Source organism: Clarias gariepinus, chromosome 11, assembly GCF_024256425.1.
Source record: "Clarias gariepinus isolate MV-2021 ecotype Netherlands chromosome 11, CGAR_prim_01v2, whole genome shotgun sequence".
In the NCBI taxonomy this organism is placed as follows: domain Eukaryota; kingdom Metazoa; phylum Chordata; class Actinopteri; order Siluriformes; family Clariidae; genus Clarias; species Clarias gariepinus.
The window spans coordinates 4,931,298-4,947,500 of NC_071110.1; positions in this window are offsets into that span (position 1 = coordinate 4,931,298).

Below are 16,203 nucleotides of genomic sequence, written 5' to 3' on the forward strand. Positions count from 1 at the left end.
CCAGAATGTCCCATCAGAGCTACAAGAAAGTGAGAAAGTCTTTTAGTTTGTTTCATAGTTGTTTACTGATGATGATGAGAGCAGCCATGTTGATCTGATATCACATGATGAATTCGAGCCAAGTACCTCGGTAGAAATTATTAGGATAGGTTTTGACATCTAATCCAATGCAGCATTAAACCTTACATGGGTGTGGCCTTAACCAGAAGGTTTGTTTGTCTATTTATTTATTTATTTATTTATAATTTCCAGACATCCATCCATTTAGTCCAACTAGGGACAGTAGAGGCCAATGGTGACTATTTTATTTATTCACATTTTTACAACCGTGGTAGGACCTCCAGTCAACATTCACACACCACGGCCAATTTGGGACCGCCAATTATCCTAGTCTGTATGACTTTGGACTGTGAGAGGAAACAAGAGTACCTGGAGGAAACCTACCAATTACAAAGAAAAAGTGCAAACATGCAAACCCCAAGGTGGGAATCGAACCCAGACCCTGGTGGTTCAAGGCAACAGGGCTAATCACTAAGCAACAATGCTATATCTAGTAACAACTTTGCTTTGGGGGACAACTGGGGGAAATCTGCCTCTATAGGCTCTCCAGCCTCAGTGACATCACTCCAGCTTATAACCAATCAATGCAATCAGAGGCTGTTTTATTTTTATATAACTTACATTACATGTCTTACATGACTTAGCATGTTTACTGGACTACCTAATGAGCTAGCTACTTAAGTTTTGTTTTACTAATAATTTTATATTATTTTTTACAAAGTAGAATTTATTTAAAAACCAAAAGCTAGCTAATCAACAAAAGAACATACAGGTTGGTCTAAGTGAGCAGGATATTTATATTCCTTTCAGAATTCATAACCATTTATCTCTAGAAATCTGGCATTAGCAAACTATTACGCTTATTACAATCACCCCTGAGGCTATAATACTTTAGATGTTTCTTTTTTTTTTCCTTTGTTGTGGAAATTATACATGAAAACGGAGTGCCTCTGCTGCTGTTGTTGTTGTGCATGGAGAGGGTGATGGAGAGGAAAATGACAGGGTGCAGAGGCATGATGCGAGCATAGCAAACAGAGGAGCACCTGAGGTAGCCAGGGGAGCGAGATCATTAGTGCAATTTTCACCCTGTGTCTGAAACCAGGGGAGACGTCAACCCAGCTGTGTGCTTCATATAAAAAATAAATGAATGAAAAATATAACGAACAAACAAACGAATGAACGAGTGCTTGTCCAGTTCTCTGTTGAAGTCATTTAGATCAATAATGTATCAAATAATTTATACCAGAATGCTGTTACATTATAGATTCTCATTGGAAAGAAACTGATTGTTGATTGATTATCTTTAACAGCAGCTCTGACAACAGTGCAGCTCTATAGCTCTAACTCTTTATGTTTGAATACCGTATTGTTTCTATGGTAACAACTTGCACAGGGACTTGTATGGCATACATGCCACATTTTTAGAATATTAATAAACAGGTTAAGATGTTTGACTATTTGATAAAGCGAAAAGTAAACTAACTAAATGAAAAAATAAACAAATAAATAAACAAAAAGACTAAAGGGTAAATAGAAGTAAAAAAAAAATAGATTATAAATCTAGAAAAGAAAATTTCAAATAAATAAATAAAAGATATGATCTTCCCAGATTCAATGTCAAAATCATGGTTAAAAAAATCTGATATTTTGAGATATGCTATCATAATTTGGAAGTATATAAATAAATGTGTAATTTTCAGAAAGGTGATAATTATGAGTAAACAAGTCATGATTTTGTGATGTAATTATTATGGGGATTATCTGGGATTATTAGTTTTTTTGAATCTTGAAAAAAAAAAACTTATAAGTTTATAAAGATCTGTTAGCTCGCTTATTTTTGGTATTGAAAAATTTTACTACTCTGGTAAAAGTAATCTCAATCAGATTGATTGATTCATTTGAATGACTGCAAAAAAAAATCACTCCACAGACTTTAATGTTTTGTCGAGTGAAAAAAGCTTAAATACACACATGAAACTTAACATCGAGTTTAAAGCCTCTTCTCTCAAACAACCTAAAAACGAAAGTGTAAGCACCTACGGTTCTCCTGATTTTAGTAAAAGAATCACAGGACTGCCGTTTGCTTTGAAGTTTAAGCTTGTTACATTCTCTGTGCCTGTGAGTTTTCAGTGTTTTGCCCAGGAAAGGCTGTGCACCATTGCAAACCTACTTCACAATTCCTCCAGAAAAATCTTGTTCTTGAACTGATGGACAATTTAAGAATTATGATTTATTATTTCAACATTATGACACAGTATTTTACTTGAAATGTATGACTTGCAGCTCATAATTGTAAAGTTATATCTTAGTTATTATTCATTTTGACTTTATACCTTATATTCATTTATTAACTACGATACAGTTGTTCCTCGACCTATGAATTTAATCCGTTCCGGAGGCGAGTTCTTCCGGAGAAATTTCATATTTTAAAACACATTTTTGAATAGGAAATGTAAATGCAAATAATCCGCTTTAGTCACCCAAAAATATTATCAGTGTTACCAATTTCTAACATTATAATCAGATTTGTATATAAAAACAATTACAATATTTAGAAAAGACATGTAAATTAGGTAAAATCCTAAATAAACAGACATTAAACCTCACTTAACCCTAATTTATGATTCCTCTTGGCACTGGCTGCTTTAAAAACAAAACTAACTTGAAACCTTTTTCTTCCTGTTGCTAATGTTCCTGGGCCCCATGGTGCTGTGTCTTCTCACTCTTGCAAAAAAAAAAAAAAAAAGGGTTTTTTTTTTTCCTTGGCTTTCCATTGACGCAAACAAGTTTTGAACTCCCGGACACGTGCGCAACTTAGCTTTCGGTTCAGCTCAGTTTGTTCGTTCATATGCTGAAACTGCTTTGTATGGCGAGACAATTTCTTGGTAAATTTATTAGCAATTCTTAAGGTGGAAATTCGTGAGGTGGGGCGTTCATATGCCAAGGGACTACTGTAATTAAATGAGATGGTATCTCAGGATTAGGTCAGCATTTTTCTGAACGCTTCGGTGTTACCTGGGAAAAACATTTGTTAAGAAGCCAAGAACCACACAAAAGCTCCCAGCTTTCCTGACACAGCACTGGAAAAGGCAATGAGGGTTTTCTTCTTTTACTTTACAGGTAGCACCTGTTTCATATTATCCTAAAATGACCTGAAATCTATCCTTAACAGAAATAGCAAAACTAGCAAAACAATTAGCTCACATTGGATCCGGCAATGATCTGCTGATACAGTGACCTCTGCTGGAGGAGAGAGGAAATGTCCTGAGTCGTGCATATGGATAGGTTTAAGGAAACGTTAAAGGAAGGAGTCTCCAGTGTCAGTGTTTCAAGAGTGGATGCTGACCTTTATGGTTACTGGGTGATGTAATAAGCTGTGTATTTTTCAATTCTATTTTCAAGGCCGGTGAGGAAACGAATGCTTAAGACTGCTGCAGTGGAAGTGATGTGTTTCACAAGATGTGTCTTTCCAAATTGTAAAATGCAATAAGACACAAAGCTTCCTTTAATTAATTTAGGGAAAAAATCTAAAACAAAACTTAATTATTAATTATTAATAATTGTAATTATTAGCATGTTATGCTTCTGCCAATTTAGATCTTATTATAAGATTTTCTTATTAGAAAATAATTACCATTCAGGCTGGTAACAGTACCTCTGCTTCCTATAACAGCATGCCTGAAGTGTTTTATCTCTTCCTTACAGTCTATTAAAATGTTTCTGTGACTATAAACCCAGCTCTCATTCCTAGAGCATTGCTTATATAACTGAAGGGTCAGCAAGACACACTGTCTGTCTCTCGGGGTCCATGAATGCTGGTTGTTTTTCTGGAGTGGGGAAGATGGTGCAGTTTTATGTAGCTAATATACAAGCCAGGCTCGCTCCCTTTTTATGCCTTTTATAGAAGATTCCTGCAATAACAATCATTTCGTAAATCTAAATTCTTTAGAGTTTCGGATCTGAAACAGGAAAACTATAGCGTTAACGTTAACTTTATATGCTCACTACCTTTTCTCTCGTCTTTCATTAAGTGTACGATCGCACATGTTTCTGTCCCTGGATGAGTCATGAAATCTAAATCCTTCCCCGTTGCACGGAGCCTGCAGCGTGACATATTTACTGTTTCACACTAAACCTTCTGTCTATATCAGGCTCTGAAAAGCTGTTAAGAATCTCGTTTTCACTATAAACACTATGCATAGGAGTGTAATTTATGTAAATGTATGATTTGAGGAAGAAAAAATATGATTGCAGTATAATTTATACAAGCAAAGTATGCACTTGAAACTATAATGCTGTAAATGTGTTGTACAGGTTAGTACAGCAGCCTGAGATGCATGCTGGGAAAATATCCACCATTCCTGACGTGAAGAGTTTCCCATTCCTGAAACTGTAAGGTTCTAGTCTTAGGTTTCACTGGTTACAAAAACCTTTTCATTAACGTCTCCTTAACTGAAAGAATTAAAGGCATACCTTTATATGAATCCACGATGGCATGAGCGAATAAAGACCCCAGAACAAACAAAGACCACGAACTCGGCAGTGATTTTGATGATGATGCTTTTACATCATTCATTCATTCATCTTTATAAACTGCCTGATCAGGGTCGCAGAGGTTGTTTTTATTGTGCTGCATTTGTCAGGAAATTTCATAGGCAGCTGTAGAGAAATCTAATAAAAGTCCCACAAAGACAACTTGAGGGATGTAGTTGAGCTTGAGGAACTGTCACAGCCAGAATTCATACACACGAGATAAAGTATATAAAACTGTGATATGAAACTGCACTACTGTCAGACAATACTGATGTTATAAAGATTCATTTAATGACAAAAAAAAAAAAGAGACCAATCAGGTTCGAGATTTCAAAAGCGATTTTAAGGATTGTTGTTTTAATCAAAATTTGGTAGGGTTCACCTACAGCCATCTGTAGCCAGAAGCCCAGATCACATGGCATCCGGCACATCAGGCGATGGATGCTCACCACCCTGGAGATATACAGTACAGTATTTGTCGTTTCTATGTACTTAAGAAGTTGAGTCGCCAGGAACATCTAAACGTCATACACACATTTTGTGCTAATCTGGATGTCTCTCAATGGTGGAGGAAACAGAAGTACCTGGAGGAAACCCAGCAAGCACGGGGAGAACATGCAAACTGGGGAATTGAACCCCCATCATGGACGTGGAAAGCAACGGTGCTAACCACTAAGTTTTTTTGGCAACTTGACTTGACCTGTGAATCAAACTGTGTTCATAGGATTCAATTTATCTAGATTTTTAATTGAATTCAATTTAATAGAACTAATGTTTATTGGCTAGCTTGTTTCAACCAGCTACGTTATACAGTATAGCTTAACTTGTAACTTGTGTCATTGTTTGTTTAAATGCCATTCTCATACAAAGCGATATATATATATATATATATATATATATATATATATATTTTTTTTTTTTTTTTTTTTTTTTAGTCTAATGCTCCACCCTCCAGTCCAGGTGGTATTACACAAACTGCCCATAAACTCAAAAGGTGAACAAGCGATAAAAAAATAAATAAATAAATGTGTTTGCCAAAGATGTAAGCTATGTAGGAATTTAATACTTGTAAATAATTAGGTTGGAAATAAAACACAAAAGTTAATAACTTAAAAGGTGGGAATAAATTCTAAAATTAAAAAAAAGGATTAAATTGCATACTTGATTAAATCACACATTTTTATTAGCGACATTGAAGGAAGTATGTGAAGGTTATGGAGTCAGATCAGTGTTATAATTCACAAATGAATGACACATGCTTCACGACTGTATTTAGTAATCTACATACATATAAATGCCATAAGTTTAACAAATGTATTTTGTGTTTACGAAGTGATCTGCATTTACAAACTGCTCGCCATTTGTGAACATCCCTGCATGTGTGTGTGGATTTTTGAGCCTCCCCCGATGCAGTTGGATTCACAAATGCATTTTTTTTTCCCCTGAAAAGGCATTCCCTGCAGCATACTGTATCACATGAATGTAAATTCTAGGGTATGATTGAATATGATTACACTGTGTTACGTCTGTGCAGTGTACATGCCATCTCACTGACTATCCTATATTTAACTATTATGTGTAATCAAAGACGGTTGTAATATCAGATTTTTACATAACTTACAGTACCTGGGGAGAACAAAATCTGTTCATATACAGTACACTACCAGTCAAAAGTCTGGACACACCATTTTCATGATCTTTCCTGATTTTTATCTCTTTCTACACTGTAAAATGATACTGAAGGCGTCCAAAATACACAATAATCTCATTTGAACAGTTGATATTGAAATGTATATCTGTTACTTCTGCTCTGTAAAGCTTCATAACGGCTCTAATCTGAGGTGCTGGTTGTTAATTGGTGATTTCTGGGGCTGGTGACTCTAAATGAACTTCACCTCTGCAGCAGAGGTCTGTTTAGGTCTTGCTTTCCTGGGAAGGTCTTCATGAGAGACAGTTTCATCATGGAGCTTGATGGGTTTCACAAACGCATGCGACACAATACTGTCCTTACAAGAACTGTTCCAGAACAGCTGAGCTTCATGTCTTAAAATAGTATACATTCAAATAATCTTTCATTTACTCTCACTTTTATTGTCTATACTGCCTTATTCTGTCTCCAGGGTCGCAGGGGAAGCCTATCCCAGCAGACTAGGGCATGAGGTAGGGTACATCCTGCAAACACACACACACACATGCAATTTGGGAACGTCAATTAGCCTAATCTCCATGTCTTTGGACTGTGGAAGGAAACCGGAGTACCCAGAGGAAACCCACATGGGCAGAACCTGCAAACTCCATGCACACAGAGGTGGGAAATGAACGTGGCTGGGAATTAAACTCGGACCCTGGAAGTGCAAGGTGACCTTGTCCTAACCACTAAGCTACGTGCCACCAATTCGAATAATAATAATAATAATAATAATAATAATAATAAAACATCTACTACAATTAGGATGTGTTGTTTGATTGCAATGCCAATTAATTCATAACAATCCATCTTTGTGCTAGCTCAATGTGTTACAACTTAACAATAATTTTATTGTTTGCATGGCATACTGTAACTAAAAGCATAACCAACACAAAAACATGCTTTGGAACAAACAGGCAAGCTTTTTGTTGGTGGCTTAAACCCCTGCTATTGAGAGGTTAACCCCCTCCTTTAGAGGCGCAGACTTAAAACCGCGGGTGAGATGAAGTCCTGCCTGAGAGGCAGAAAGAGAAGGCCCTCGTGCACTTTCTACCTCCGGAGCTTAGATTGAATAGCACACGGCGAGGTGTGAGGCTTTGACGACCACACTCATTTCGCTTTAATCCCCTCTCTGTTGTGTGAGGAGGAAAAGGTCTGAGAGTTTAAATGGAACAGTTTTGTGAAGAAGGCGCCCGGTGGGGAATGAGGTCTTTCTGAAGCGAATGGCTCTGTTGTGTGCCCTTGTCTTCCATCGCCTTTGTGAACAGACTGTGCTGAAAGGAGATAGAGAGACTATTGGAAAGTAGGAATGAGGCAGGGAGCATGAGCCAACATGTGGCTGGCAGGGAAATTAAAGCAGGCGGATTTTAGGGGGGCTATAAATCATGGGGTATTGTCAACGGGCTAGTCTCCAACAACCATATCACTGCACAGCACAGCTCCGTGACTCCTTTGATGATAAAACATAGTGTAAAGGTGATTATTTGATATCATTCAGTGGTCTGAAGTACCTGTAGATTTCCGAATTGTTGTTCACCGAAGTCATAATGGGAATATCCTATAAAAAGTTATACTTATAATGCAATGAAAAAGGTATAATATGTTTAATATAGCAATTTTAAAAACCCACCACTGACAATAGCGGCACCTGCAAGGCTGCCACCCTTCTCGTGCACTTTTCTCTGTACTGCCATCTGGCAGAAACTCCCAGAGTATCCGTGCCACCACCAGCGGCTTCAACAACAGCTTTTTTCCTGAGCTAGTTGACTATACAATCTCAGCTGGAACACTTCCAGCACCACATTAGTACAGTATGAGCATCTCTGCACACCTGCACGTTAAACCTGTGCTTTAAAGCATGAGCTAATGGGTCATCGATAAAGAGGTGACCCAGTATGTAAACAGAGGGAAAAAAGTTCCAAAACATATGGACACCACAGACACAGCACTCCAAGATTTGTATGCAATACTATTGAATTCCTTCATGGACCTAAAGATAATGATGCATATGATGACAGAGGTACCGTCAGGGATTCCTGACATTCATTTACATGATGCTCTAGGACAACTTTGCCATTTTATTGGTGCTATAGGAGAACTTCGCCATTCCAGGGATACTGTAGAAGGACATATACAGTACATTTCCGTATTACAGTAGATAGACACAATTTCACTGATGTTGTATGATACTTTTACTACTCAAGTGACATTGTATCACTATCATTTACGTGCTGTTATGGGATAATTTTACCATTTCCATTGATACTGTGGGAGTACTTCACAATTTCCACTCTGATGTATGAAGACCACACCATTTAACTTGTACTGTTGGACAAAATCACCATATTGTTGATGTTGTACTGTAGGAAAACCAATAATAAAACCATATTAGTGATGCTGTAGAAGAACCTGACTACATTAGTAATGCTGTTGGAGAACCTGACCATATTGGTTGTGCTTTAGAGGAACCTGACCATAATGTTGATGCCGTAGGAAAACTTGACCATATTGGTGATGCTGTAAGAGAACCTGACCATATTGTTGATGCTTTAGGAGGATCTCACCATATTGTTGATGCTGTAGGAGAACCTCACCATATTAGTGATGCTGTAGGAGAACCTCACCATATTAGTGATGCTGTAGGAGAAACTGACTATATTAGCAATGCTATGTAGGAGAACCTCACCATATTATTGGTGCTTCAGAATAACCTTACCATATTATTTCTGCTGTAGGAGAACCTGACCATATTGTTGATGCTGTGGGAAAACTCCATTATATTAGTGATGCTATAGGGAAACTTCATTATATTAGTGATGCTATAGGAGAACCTCACCATGTTGTTAATGCCGTAGGAGAACCTCACCATATTAGTGATGCTGTAGAAGAATCTGACTGTAGTAGTTGTACTGCTGAAGAACCTGACTTTATTAGTTGATGCTGTAGAAGAACCTGACAACATTAGTAATGCTGTAGGAGAACCTGACCATATTAGTTGTGCTTTAGAGGAACCTGAACATAATGTTGATGCCGTAGGAAAACTTGACCATAATGTTGATGCCGTAGGAGAACATGACCATATTGGTGAAGCTGTAGGAGAACCTGACCATATTTTTGATGCTGTAGGAGGATCTCACCATATTGTTGATGCTGTAGGAGAACTTGACCATACAGTATTAGTGATGCTAGGAAAACTTCACCATATTAGTGATGCTGTAGGAGAAACCGACTATATTAGCAATGCTATGTAGGAGAACCTCACCATATTATTGGTGCTGCAGAATAACCTTACCATATTATTTCTGCTGTAGGAGAACCTGACCATATTGTTGATGCTGTGGGAGAACTTCATTATATTAGTGATGCTATAGGGAAACTTCATTATATTAATGATGCTACAGGAGAACCTCACCATGTTGTTAATGCCGTAGGAGAACCTCACCATATTAGTGATGCTGTAGAAGAATCTGACTGTAGTAGTTGTACTGCTGAAGAACCTAACTTTATTAGTTGATGCTGTAAAAGAACCTGACAACATTAGTAATGCTGTAGGAGAACCTGACCATATTAGTTGTTCTTTAGAGGAACCTGACCATAATGTTGATGCCGTAGGAAAACTTGACCATAATGTTGATGCCGTAGGAGAACATGACCATATTGGTGAAGCTGTAGGAGAACCTGACCATATTTTTGATGCTGTAGGAGGATCTCACCATATTGTTGATGCTGTAGGAGAACCTGACCATACAGTATTAGTGATGCTAGGAAAACTTCACCATATTAGTGATGCTGTAGGAGAAACCGACTATATTAGCAATGCTATGTAGGAGAACCTCACCATATTATTGGTGCTGCAGAATAACCTTACCATATTATTTCTGCTGTAGGAGAACCTGACCATATTGTTGATGCTGTGGGAGAACTTCATTATATTAGTGATGCTATAGGGAAAATTCATTATATTAATGATGCTATAGGAGAACCTCACCATGTTGTTAATGCCGTAGGAGAACCTCACCATATTAGTGATGCTGTAGAAGAATCTGACTGTAGTAGTTGTACTGCTGAAGAACCTGACTTTATTAGTTGATGCTGTAGAAGAACCTGACTACATTAGTAATGTTGTAGGAGAACCTGACCATATTAGTTGTGCTTTAGAGGAACCTGACCATAATGTTGATGCCGTAGGAAAACTTGACCATAATGTTGATGCCGTAGGAGAACCTGACCATATTGGTGATGCTGTAGGAGAACCTGACCATATTTTTGATGCTGTAGGAGGATCTCACCATATTGTTGATGCTGTAGGAGAACCTGACCATACAGTATTAGTGATGCTAGGAAAACTTCACCATATTAGTGATTCTGTAGGAGAAACCGACTATATTAGCAATGCTATGTAGGAGAACCTGACCATATTGTTGATGCTGTGAGAGAACTTCATTATATTAGTGATGCTATAAGAGAACCTCACCATACAGTATTAGTGATTTTGTCTGAGAACTTCATCAATTCGTTGATGTTGCTGAAGAACTACACCTTATTAGTGTTGCTGTAGGAGAACTTCATCATGTTTTTGTTGCTGTAGGAATACGTCAGCATTTCAGTGATGCTGTTGGTGAACTTCAGTATTTCACTGATGCTGTAGAAGGCTTTAAGTCCTGCACTTTTCCAATGTCCACAGTGATAAGCTTATTTTGCTCAGAACACTGGTTTTTGCAAAAAGGCTATTATTTAGTGACAACAAACTCCCAAAAGATTTTGTCCCAAAGCAATTTTCACATTCATGTCAAAAAACATTTCTCTTTTTTGATCACCTGTAACTGAACTCTTAGACCTGCACTTTATTTCTGTTGTACTGCTTTTTCACTTTGTCTCCTTATTTCTTATATTGTTGTTTTGTTTTCATATCAATGCTTTTAAACAGTTTCTTTCATTTCCTCCTTCAGCCTTTTCTAAGTTTAATCATCTACTGAAGGTTAAATGAGGGCACAGTTATCCCAAGAATTGATTAATATCTTAGTGGTTTTGTAATCGTCCTCACTCAGCATGACTCGAGCAATTTAGCGTTTTTTCCCCCCCAATTTTATCCTGTCGCTTAGTAGTTTTTTATGTTTTTAATCTTCTCCTAATGTACTTTGCTTTAATTATGTAAAGCACTTTAAATTCCTGTTGTGTATGAAATGTGCCGTATAAATAACCCTGCCTCGCCTTGCAAAAGTACATTATGGCTTTTAAATACAAATATGCCGACACAAACACCAATACTACTGAAATAAAAAAAAATTAAAAACCCAAGCTTGCATTATTATCCGTATTACCCCGCAATGCAGTCATGTGACTCAGTTTTTCAGTTTGGGTGCCAGATTCTTATTCATGGCAGGGAATGGCATGGAACTTTGATATGTTGTGTGTTCTGAGATGCTTTTCTGCTCACCATGGTTGTAAAGAGTGATTATTTAAGTTCCTGTAGACTTCCGGTTATCTCAGACCAGTGAACAGGTAGGTGTTCTTTTCCTCTTCCCTTTTCTTTTCCGATAAGGACTGCAGAAACACCACTCACAAGATGTTTTTCTCTTTTCACACCATTCTGTGTAAGCCCTAGAGTCTGTTGTGTGTAAAAAATTCCAGAAGATCAGCAGCTACTCTGACTGGCACCAATATCCATGTAATGGTTCAAGTCACTGAGATCACACCTCACCCCATTATAATGTGAACCGAAGGTCTTGACCGGCATCTGTATTATGCTGTGCATTATTGTGCAGTCGCCTGATTGGCTGATTGGATACCTGCATGACCTTAGCATGATTTATTATAAATAACATAATAACAATAATATTATAATAATAATAATAATAAACATCACTCTGAAGCATAGTAGTATGTGTAGTAGTAGTGTGTCCATCCTATATATATATATATATATATATATATATATATATATATATATATATATATATATATAGTGCATGATTACAAATAAAAAAATGTTTTAAATTATTAAAAAATTCCATTTGTGATTAATGGCTCTAACTGTAGTTCAATGAAGTCCCAAAGCCTTAGACATGGCTTTGTAACCCCTTTCCAGACTGATACATTATAATAATGATAATAATAATAATAATTATTATTATTATTATTATTTTTATACATAAATTACTTTGTTTCTTTTGTGTTCTTGAACCTCTTTAGATTGTGCTGCTTTTCAAGATTTTTTTTAGCGTGTTTGACTTAATAGGATCTATTTAAGTAATTTCTTGATTCAACAGGTCTGGTAGTAATCAGGCCTGGGTGTGGTAAGTAAAACTTTACTCAGCTTTCCAAGAAGCACACTTCATTCATAATTAAGCAACATAATGCACATTTCTTTTTTATATAGGGCCAGGTGGGTTTGCACAGCATAAAACCGCATTTTGTATTTATTCTGGTTATCTTTGTGTAATATTAAAATTTGTTTGGTGATCTGAATCATCAAATGTGTCAAATATAGGAATAAAAAAATCAGCGGAACTGTAAACTAAAACTAAATTAATTTAGTAAAAATATAGAAATGAACATGTGAAAAATAAAACCATTTGCACTACATACTAATCGTACATTTTAAAAATAAGTGTGATGATAAATATGTAATGAAACCTCACATGGGAAAATGTGCAAAACATCGAGCGACTCAATGTCAAAAAAATGTATATGTGCACACTGCACCCTCTACACACTCACAAAGACGTACACACACACAGACACTAAGAGACATGGATTTCTTCTCTCTATCCAATTTGTGACTCTAACCTCAGGGTTAGTACTGATCCCATCGATTCAGGTCATGATGTTATTGCTTGCCACACAGGCCACACACACTCACACGCACACGTACTCACGCACATTTCTTCCCTCTGTCCAATCTCTTACTCTGACCTCAGGGTCGGTCGTCTCATCGATCGAGATAATGACGCCACTGCGCCACTTCGGGCTGAATTTCACAAACAGGAGCACGGTAAAGGAAAAAACAACACGTGGAGCTCAGATATCGGATCTCACACACGGTCTGACGGGGAAATTACAGATGCTTTATCATAACATAGGTTTGAACTGAACAGAGTCGTATCGAACCAAATCAGTGTACCTGATTTAAACTGCACCAAACGGAGCTTCTAATCAGACAGTGTAAAAGATTGTTACCGCAACAGATCACTCACACATCATGCATTTCATTTCCTTTATATCACAATATGTCAGACTGGTCAGAAGGTGTGTTTTATCTGAATTATCTGACAAACTAATAAGGTAAACCTTCTTTGGTGTGTGTAATGTATAAGACAAATATATTATATTAATAAATAATTTTATTGTACAAATATGTGAATGGGTTGTTTTTGATAGATAAATAAATAAATCTATACATAAAATAAAATTGTAAAGTTGGAGTTGTGTGTTTGTTTGTGCAAGTTTAAGGTAACATATAAAGACATATATCGCAAAAACATATATCCCATACGACCAACAGGAAAAAAAATATATGCTTATTTGAAATTTTAATAGAAAATGCCTGTATATCATAAGAAAAATCGACCTTGAAAAAAATCATTAGTTCATTTCAAAATTCAACAGATGGCGCTGTACATTTTTTAATCCGTGCTTATGAGTTTGCGATTTAACTCTACATAATAAACACGACCTCACACCTTTATTCTGCACACTTCACGGTAACACTGCAGATCTACAGACGATAAGTTAACAAACAAAATAATTTTTTATATTTCAACAACGTTTGACTATTGGCACTTCTAGTTAGTAAACTAATAAATCAGTGTAAGTATATATTTATTGATCAATTAATAAATCAATGTATCTATCTACAGTATCTACTTCAAGTTTATATATATATATATATAATATATATAGTTATAGTTCAAGTTTATAGTTGGCTACATTCATGCAATGTGTTAAGGATTTGCCTATACTGTAGTTCCTTCGCATTTCTTCCTGTTTATGGTTGGGAAACAAACAAAAAAAGAAACTAACAAACACAATTTTTACAAACTCATAGTAAAAACCACAGACATGTTCAGCAAGACCAATGACAAGTTAAAATCAGAACAGAAAAAAAGGTTCGAGATTGGGATTGAGCCCTACAGTTTCATTAGCACGTGTCCTGAGTGATCGGATAATAGGCGGACCGCCAAGACACCTAGCTATTGGTGAAGAAAGGCTGTCACTGACATTTACTGCTGCATTTATTTTCAGACTAAAATGTCCTGTAAGTCCTCTCTCATGCATCTTCACAGACTGTTAAAGATGTGTGTTTGGTTACGTTAACAAAACCTATAAACGAATGAGAGACGAGTTGATCAATGAAGCTATAAAAAGGTGCTGCTTCTGTTTCTGTAATTATGGCACCTCACAATGATCACACATTTTTCTGGTAGCAAGATTATGGTGGCCAAAAAATGCGAAACAAAAGAACAAAACCGAAAACAAATCAACAAATTCCAAAACAAAGCTGAAAACAAAATTTAAAAAACTAAAATAAAACAAAAAATAAACCAAAAACAAAATAACAAAATGAAAAAGAAAATAATAAATAAAAAAAATAATAAGAAAAAAAAGAAAAATCTGCAAACAAAATAACAAAATCTACCAAAAAATAACTAATTTAAAAACAAAATAATAAACCTGAAAAAAATAAATAAATAAAACCAAAAACACAATTGCACATCTAGAAACAAAATATCAAATGAAAAAACAATGACAATTCAGTCAAACAGAAAAAAAGGTAGGTTATAGCTATAGTATTGTTTGCGAATGAAATTCTTATCGCTGATTGGAATTTGGAATTGGAATTGTTATTGGGTTTTCTCATTTGGTGAAATGGGAAAACCCAATTTTCTCATTGGTAATTTGTTTCTAAATATGTCGTTGTGGTTTTTGAATTTATCAAAATCAGAGAGTTTTTGGATTTTTGTTTTTTTTGTTTGTTATGTTGTTTTCAGTTTTGTTATTTTGTTTTTGAATTTGTTCTTTTGTTTAAAGTTTTGTTATTTTGTGTTATCTGAGTTTCTGTTATCTCAGCCACTGTAGTAGATGATGCAGTTGATTTGGATGCATTTGGACGCATGAGTGTTTGCAATACAAACGGGATGTAGGCATTTGCTTCGCATGCATGGTTTGTGAGATTGGATTACCCAGGCTGCATACTAACGCCAGGTGTAAATGGGGGCATACTGTAGAGTGCAAGTAAAAATGCATTTTCTTTTTTTTTTATTTAACTAAAAAAAATTTTCAACTTGAGTAAAATGTAGAATTACTCAAATATCAACATGAAACTGTTTCACTGTTTTTAGGATTGGCACCACATCCAGTGCCCTCATGCCCTAAGTCTCCTGGGATAAGCTCCAGGTCCCTGGTGACCCTATATACAGGATGAAGCGATATGGATGATGAGATGATGAGTGTTTCAGTGTACAGGATTACTCACTCACTCACCGTCAAGACTGCTTATCCCATGCACAAGGTCACGGGAGACCTGGAGCCTTTCCCAGGAGACTTAGGGCTTAATGTACACCCTGGATGGGGTGCCAATGTGTACAGGATTAGATTTGATGAAAACCTGACTTTCTGTATGAAGGAGGAAAAATCTTCAATTCTTACAAATTTGCTCCAATCTATGTAGTGACCTAGAAATAGCACACAGATATTGGAATATTGGAATATTATATTTTGGATATTGGACATTTCATTTCTTTGAATTGAGTATTGCAAAACATAAAAAAAATTCCATTAAATGTTTTAGTTTTAATAAAAAATAATAATTCCTAAAGACAGTATGGTCTCAGTCAGTTTTGGTTCCCCTGTAAATACATTTAAAAACTGCATGCATAGACATTTTATCATATAGTTACAAATCAGAGGCGGCATGGTGGTGT